At 58.0% G+C, this 5,827-nt stretch overlaps 1 long non-coding RNA gene across 5 annotated transcripts; it reads right to left on the bottom strand.

Annotated features, from left to right (window-relative positions):
* Positions 1–336: 336 nt before the first annotated feature.
* LOC139585579 (uncharacterized) lies at positions 337–5,086 on the bottom strand. 5 transcript variants are annotated; one of them, XR_011677123.1, is made up of 4 exons: positions 3,872–3,992; positions 2,808–3,719; positions 1,344–1,414; positions 337–850 (listed from the first exon to the last, which is right to left on the bottom strand). It is a non-coding gene; the product is annotated as an uncharacterized lncRNA (long non-coding RNA). The 5 variants fall into 5 exon arrangements; XR_011677124.1 differs by lacking the exon at positions 3,872–3,992 and adding an exon at positions 4,963–5,086 and having other exon boundaries at positions 342–850; positions 2,808–3,527; XR_011677122.1 differs by lacking the exon at positions 3,872–3,992 and adding an exon at positions 3,720–3,852 and having other exon boundaries at positions 342–850; positions 2,808–3,527.
* Between the last annotated feature and the right edge of the window lie 741 nt (positions 5,087–5,827).

Genomic DNA, 5,827 nt, shown 5'->3' with positions numbered 1-5,827 from the left:
TGGGTCAGTTTGGGAGGGTTTGGGTCATTTTGGGGATTTTGGGGGGGGGTTGGGTCATTTTGGGGGGATTTTGGGTCGGTTTGGGGGGGGTTGGGTCATTTTGGGGGGGGATTTGTGGGAAAATTGGGGGGGTTTGGGTCGGTTTGGGGGGGATATTGGGGTAAAATTGGGGGGTTTGGGTCAGTTTGGGGGGGATTGGGGGGATTTGGGAAAATTGGGGGGGGTCTGGGGGCAACGCCCCCCCCATACCCGGAAGGGACCCCCTTGTCCTGATGGGGGGGCAAAATTTGTGGGGGGTTTGGATCAGTTTGGGGGGGGTTGGGTCAGTCTGGGGGTCCTGGGGGAGATTTTGGGGGGGGCTTTGGGTCAGTTTAACGGGTGCTAGGGAGGTTATTTATTTTGGGTGATTTTGGGTGATTTATTTTGGGTTATTTTGGGCGATTAATTTTGGGTTATTTCAGGTTATTTTGGGTGATTTATTTTGGGTGATTTTGGGTTATTTTGGAGATTCTCAGTTATTTATTTTGGGTGATTTTGGGTGATTTCAGGTTATTTTGGGTGATTTATTTTGGGCGATTCTGGGTGATTTTAGGTGATTTTGGGTTATTTATTTCGGGTTATTTTGGGTGATTTTGTGTTATTTATTTTGGGTGATTTTGGGTTATTTCAGGTTATTTTGGGTGATTTATTTGGGCGATTCTGGGTGATATATTTTGGGTGATTTTGGGTGATTTATTTTGGGTTATTTTGGGTGATTTTGGGTGATTTTGGGCTCCCCACCTGCAGCAGCACCGTGAGCTGTCCCTGCCGGTACCGATCCCCGTGCGAGTCCAGAACCTGCATCAGGAACCTGGGGGAAGGGGCGTGCCCGGGGGGCGTGGCCTTGAGGGCGTGGCCATAGCCCAGCTGTGGGCGTGGCCATGGCCCAGGTGTGGGCGTGGCCATAGCCCAGGTAGTGGGGTGGCCATAACCCAGGTGTGGGTGTGGCCATGTCCTAAATGTGGGTGTGGCCATGACCCAGGTGTGGGTGTGGCCATGTCCTAAATGTGGGTGTGGCCATGACCCAGGTGTGGGTGTGGCCATGTCTTAAATGTGGGCGTGGCCATGACCCAGGTGTGGGTGTGGCCATGTCTTAAATGTGGGCGTGGCCCTGACCAAGGTGTGGGCGTGGCCATGACCCAGATGTGGGCGTGACCTTGAGGCCGTGTCCCAGGTGTCCCCAGGTGTGTCCCAGCTGTCCCCAGGTGTGTCCCCAGGTGTGTCCCAGGTGTGTCCCAGGTGTGTCCCCAGGTGTGTCCCAGCTGTCCCCAGCTGTCCCCAGGTGTGTCCCCGTGTCCCCTCACCTGCGCTCCAGCTGCAGTCTCCGTGTCTCTCTCTGCACCTGCCGCAGCCGCTGCAGCGCCCGCGCGTTCACCTGCACGGGGGGCGGGGCCAGAGCGACAGGTGTGCAAAGGGGCGTGGCCACGGAAAGGGGCGGGGGCCAGACCCCACAGGTGTGTGCAGGGGTAGGGCCTGGGAAAGGGGTGGAGCCACAGGGGACAGGTGGGCAAAGGGGCGGGGCAACACAAAGGGGCGGGGCCAGAAAAGTGTGATCGGGGTGGAGCCACAGAAAGGGGCAGGGTCACAAGGAAGAGGGGCTGAGGGGTGGGGGCCAGGGAAATGGGCGGGACCAGACAAGATGAGTGTGACCAGGGGCGGGGCCACATAAAGGGGCGGGGCCACAAAGCACAGAGGTGTTGAGGGGTGGAGCCAATGAAGGGGCGTGGCTTGGATGGTGAGGGTGGAGTTTGCACACTGGAGAGGAGCCTGAATGGAAAGGGGCGTGGCCTGAGAACAGTGAGTGGGGCTGCTATGACAAAGGGGGTGTGGCCACCTGGCAAAGGGCGTGGCTACCATTTTGTGGGTGTGCTTAGCATCTTGTGTGTCTGCCTACCATTTTATGGGCATGGCCACCATTTTAAAGGCGTGGCCGCCATCTTGTGGGCATGTCAGCCATTTTGTGGGTGTGGCCATTGTTTTACAGCCATGGCCGCCATCTTGTGGGTGTGTCAGCCATTTTGTGGGCGAGGCCACCATTTTAAAGACATGGCCGCCATTTTGTGCACGCATAAGCCATTTTGTTCACCCGTCCACCATTTTGTGGGCGTGGCCGCCATCTTGTGGGGTTGTCAGCCATTTTGTGGGCGTGGCCACCATCTTGTGCGCACATCGCCATTTTGTTCACCCGCCCGCCATTTTGAGGGCGTGGCCACCATTTTGTGGGCATGTCAGCCATTTTGTGGCGTGGCCACCATTTTAAAGTCATGGCCGCCATCTTGTGTAGCCATGTCGGCCATTTTGTGGGTGTGGCCACCATTTTAAAGACATGGCTGCCATCTTGTGTGCGCATCAGCCATTTTGTTCACCCGTCCACCATTTTGTGGGCATGGCCACCATTTTGTGGGCATGTCAGCCATTTTGTGGGCGTGGCCACCACATTAAAGGCATGGCCGCCATTTTGTGTAGGCGTGTTGGCCATTTTGAGGGCACTGCCACTGTTTATAGACATGGCCGCCATCTTGTGCGCATGTCAGCCACTTTGTGGGTGTGGCCACCATTTTACAGGCATAGCTACCATCTTGTGTGCATGTCGGCCATTTTGTGGGCGTGGCCACCATTTTCTGGCTGTGGCCACCATCTTGTAATCGTGACCGCCATTATGTGTGCGCATCGGCCATTTTGTGGGCGTGGCCACCATAGTGTGCACACATCGGCCATTTTGTGCCCCCGGCCGCCATTTTGTGGGTGTGCCCCGGCCCCGCTCTCACCTGCCGGATCTCGCGGCAGCGCCGCCCCAGCGCCTGCAGCTTCAGCCGCCGCCGCCGCAGCTCGGGGGGGTCCTCGGGCCCCTCCCCCTCCCCACGCCCCTCCCCCCCCCTCCTGGCCGCTTCCCCCGCGGTGGGGGCGGGGCGGAGGGGGAGGGGCGGGGGCGGGGCCTCGGGTTCTCCTTCGCTTTCCAGAATGTTCCCCCCCAAAGAGCGGCTCCAGCGCCAGCTCCGAGCCCGGCGGCGCCGAGAACTCCTCGAACGACACCCCCCGCCATGCCTGGGGGCAAAATTAACCAAAATCAGCCAAATTCATCCCAAAATTATCCCAAAATTGACCTGAATGACACCCCTGCCATGCCTGGGGGCAAAATTAACCAAAATCACCCAAAATCAACCCAAATTATCCCAAAATTAACCTGAATAACACCCCCGCCATGCCTGGGGGCAAGTTAAACAAAATCACCCAAAATCAACCCAAAATTAACCTGTATGACAGCCCCGCCATGCCTGGGGGCAAAATTAACCAAAATCAACCCAAAATCAACTCAAAATTAACCTGAACAACACCCCCGCCATGCCTGGGGGCCAAAATTAACCAAAATCAGCCAAATTCATCCCAAAATTAACCTGAACGACACCCCCGCCATGCCTGGGGGCAAAGGTTAACCAAAATCAGCCAAAATCAACTCAAAATTAACCTGAACGACACCCCCGCCATGCCTAGGGACCAAAACTGACCAAAATCAGCCAAAATTCATCCCAAAATTATCCCAAAATTAACCTGAACAACACCCCCCGCCATGCCTGGGGCCAAAATTAACCAAAATCAGCCAAATTCATCCCAAAATTATCCCAAAATTAACCTGAATGGCACCCCCCGCCATGCTTGGGGGCAAAGTTAAACAAAATCACCTGCAATGAACCCAAAATTCACACCAATGACACCCCCCGCCATGCCTGGGAGGGAAATGAACCAAAATCACCCAAAATTAACCCAAAATCCTCATCAAATCCACCCAACTGACACCCCCCACCATGCCTGGGGCCAAATTAACCAAAATCACATGAAATGAACCCAAAATCAAGCCAAAATCACCCAAAATCCACCCCTGCCACGCCTGGGGGGCAAAATTAACCAAAATCAGCCAAAGTTAACCCCAAAATTAAGCAAAATCCACCCCAAATTCACTCGTACAGCGCCCCCACCATGCCTGGGGGGAGGAGGCCCCAAAATCACCCAAAATTAACCCAAAATCACCTGAAATTCACCCAAAATCCACCAAAAATCCTCTAAAATTCACCCAAATTCACCAAAATCCACCCAAAATCACCCACGGGGGTTCCAAATTCACCCCCAGTTCATCCCAGTCCCTCCCAGTTCATCCCAGTTGCTCCCAGTGCTCGTTCCAGCCCATCCCAGTTAATCCCAGTCCATCCCAGTCCTCCTCTGATCGCTCCCAGTGCTCCCAGTTTCTCCCCAGTTCCCTCCTAGTCCCCCCCCAGTGCTCCCAGTATCCATCCCAGTCCCTCCCAGTTTACCCAGTCCATGCCAGGGCCTCTGATTCCCATTCCCAGTCCCTCCCAGTGCTCCCAGTCTCCCTCAGTTCCCCTCCCAGTTCCTCCCAATCCCCCTCTGATCACTCCCAGTGCCCCTCCCAGTGCTCCCAGTCCCCCCCAGTGCCCCTCCCAGTTCATCCCAGTCCCTCCCAGTTCATCCCAGTCCCTCCCAGTTTCCCCAGTCCCCTCTCCCAGTATCCCCAGTCCCTCCCAGTTGCTCCCAGTACCCCCCCAGTCCATCCCAGTGCTCCCAGTCCCCTCTCCCAGTCCCTCCCAGTTCATCCAGTCCCCCTGTGATACCTCCAGTTTCTCCCAATCCCTCCCAGTTTCCCCAATCCCCTCTCCCAGCGCTCCCCCCAGTCCCTTCCCACAGTGCTCCGCAGTATCCGTTCCAGTCCCTCCCAGTGCTCCCAGTATCCATTCCAGTCCCTCCTCAGTTCCATCCCAGTCCCTCCCAGTTCCATCCCAGTCCCTCCCAGTGCTCCCAGTCCCCTCTCATCGCTCCCAGTTCCCCCCAGTGCCCCCTCCCCCCCTTCCCAGTCCCTCCCAGTTCCTCCCCAGTTTCCTCCCAGCCCCCCCTCCCCATGACGTCACGCACCGCCCGATGACGTCACCGCGGCCTCAGCCGGGCCCGGAGCGCGGCGGCCCCGCCGGGAGGGGGCGGGGGAGGGGAACTGGGACACAGCGGGCGCGCGGTGATGACGCCACAGAGCCGGCAGCAGCCAGCGGAAGTGACGTCTGGAGCGGCGCGCCGGGAGCGGAAGTGACGCAATCGATGCCGCGACAGGAGCGGCGGGAGGTACCGGAGGGGAAATTTGGGGAGAAATTTTGGGGGGAAATTTTGGAATTTTGGGCGATTTGAGGACGGGGAGGGGACTCGGGGGTGGGGAGGGGGCTCGGGGCTGCTCCCAGCGCTCCCAGTGCTCCCAGTTTGGGGATTGGTTTCACTGGGAGGCGGCTCCAGGCCGCGTTCCCCCCCTCCCAGCGCTCCCAGTTTGCCCAGTTCCCCTCCCAGTCCCTCCCAGTCCCTCCCAGTTCGGGGCTGTCTCTCACTGGGGAGGGGTCTCTGGGTGTCCCCAGTTCCCATTTCTGCTCTCCCAGTGCTCCCAGTTTGCCCAGTTCGGGGCTGTCTCTCACTCCGGGGGTCTCTGGATGTCCCCGGTCCCCATTTCTGCTCTCCCAGTGCTCCCAGTTTGCCCAGTTCGGGGCTGTCTCTCACTGGGAGGGGTCTCTGGGTGTCTCCGGTCCCCATTTCTGCTCTCCCAGTCCCCTCCCAGTTTGCCCAGTTCGGGGCTGTCTCTCACTCCGGGGGTCTCTGGGTGTCCCCGGTTCCCATTTCTGCTCTCCCAGTGCTCCCAGTTTGCCCAGTTCGGGGCTGTCTCTCACTCCGGGGCTCTCCACCCGCCCCCCGTTCTCTCTCTCCCAGCGCTCCCAGTCGCTCCCAGTTTGCCCAGTTCAGGATG

The sequence above is a fragment of the Agelaius tricolor genome, unplaced genomic scaffold (assembly GCF_023055355.1).
Source record: "Agelaius tricolor isolate 1412-34295 unplaced genomic scaffold, bAgeTri1.0.p SCAF_85, whole genome shotgun sequence".
NCBI classification, from domain to species: Eukaryota; Metazoa; Chordata; class Aves; order Passeriformes; family Icteridae; genus Agelaius; species Agelaius tricolor.
Note: the sequence above shows the minus strand (reverse complement) of the source record. Positions and strands in the feature narration are given on the sequence as shown.